A 1,572-nucleotide genomic window follows, 5' to 3' on the forward strand; every position below is an offset into this window, starting at 1 on the left:
ATTTATAGTGTGTGTGGTTATTTTGTTTGTTGTGGCTTAGTGTAAAAGTATTAACCCTTTGAGATGTGTTATGGAGGTAGAAAGGTGTAGGAAGTACAGTACCTTAATATTCCGAATACGAGAGGATATGATATAGTGGAGACATGTAACGTGTGAGAGAGTGTGTATGAAGTAGTTGGTATGTGCGTGATGTGGAGGTTTATGAAATTAGAGTAATGTGGTATTTAGAAATGATGAAGGTAATGAAGTAGTGATGTTCTGGTTTTCGAAAGAATGGAGTAACCGATAGTGTATGGTTTGAAGTAGAGTTAAAAACCTGAGTAAGGTGAAGTTGATGTTAAATTTTGTAAAGGTGATATAATGCAAGGTTGACGAATGGTGCAGAGCAAAACAAAAAAAGTTGTGTCAGTGTAGAGGTTAATGTTTAGATGCAGAAATAAAACAGTACCCCAGAGTAAATGTAAAAAAGTTAGGAATGAGGTGTGGTAGTAAAGAGGTGTTATGAAGTGAAGTCGAATTGCTGAGTTTGGTGGTGAATGGTTTGTGAACTAATGTTGCCGCTGTACGTCCTGCCTACAAGATTTGAGTTTGGACAGTTAGTGATACGGTGATCTAGTAGTGTGTGTGACTTGACGAAATGATAATCCATAGAGGTGAATATGTATTGTCCCAGAGAGTAATATATTCTTAGAAATTGGTAGAGAGATGTACGAATAGAAAACCAATCAAATATTAATTCACTTTGGATGAGGTAGCGAGGATGAGGGAATCGAAAGCGAGTATAGAAAGAAAAAAAGAGAAAAAATGGATGTTGGTTTGATTGTTATGAAAGAAATTTCTGTTCCCCCTGTAGATTGATCCCCTAAAAATTAGGATAGTTGATAAGGGTTTATTGGTCTATTCTAAAAATTTTTGGAATATAGGAGATGTGTATGAGCTGAAAACACTGAAAAGAGAGTATTTTGTGAGAATGGAGTTTATAGGGTATGAGGTGGAGATTCCCATTGCCCAGGCAATTCTTAATCCTTGGATGTCCCTTGTGTGAGCTGGTAGCATGTTGGAGATGTGAATGTAAATGAAAAAGTAGGTATTGGTGCAGTTGACACGCTACGTATGGCAGAGTAGGAGGAGACCTGAGTTAAGCAGAAATGTGGATGATGTATAATAATTGTTTGCGAGTTAATCGTAGGTGCCCTGTGAAAAGAGGGAAGTCTGACTGAAGGTAGTATATCGAAGAGTAGAGTGAGTGATGATGTGTTGATAAAGGCAATGTGGGTACAATGTTTAGAAGAGAGATTGTAAGAAGGCATAGGTTTAAGTAAAGTGAGAATGAGTCCCAAGAGTTCTTAGAGGTGAATGAACAAAGGTGTGGTTGGAGTGTATAGATGTAAGAAACAATGACTAGCAAGTTGGTAATGTTCGAGACCTGTTATGAAATTTAATCATGAGAGTTGCATTATTGAGTTTTTGGAGTTTTTTATGAGCCAGGTGATGAGAGTAAGACCCGTGACTGTTTAAATTAGGAAGAGAGTAGAAGGTGTTTGAAGACCCTGTTGCAGATGCAGAGAGAAA

The sequence above is a fragment of the Schistocerca americana genome, chromosome 1 (genome assembly GCF_021461395.2).
Source record: "Schistocerca americana isolate TAMUIC-IGC-003095 chromosome 1, iqSchAmer2.1, whole genome shotgun sequence".
NCBI classification, from domain to species: Eukaryota; Metazoa; Arthropoda; class Insecta; order Orthoptera; family Acrididae; genus Schistocerca; species Schistocerca americana.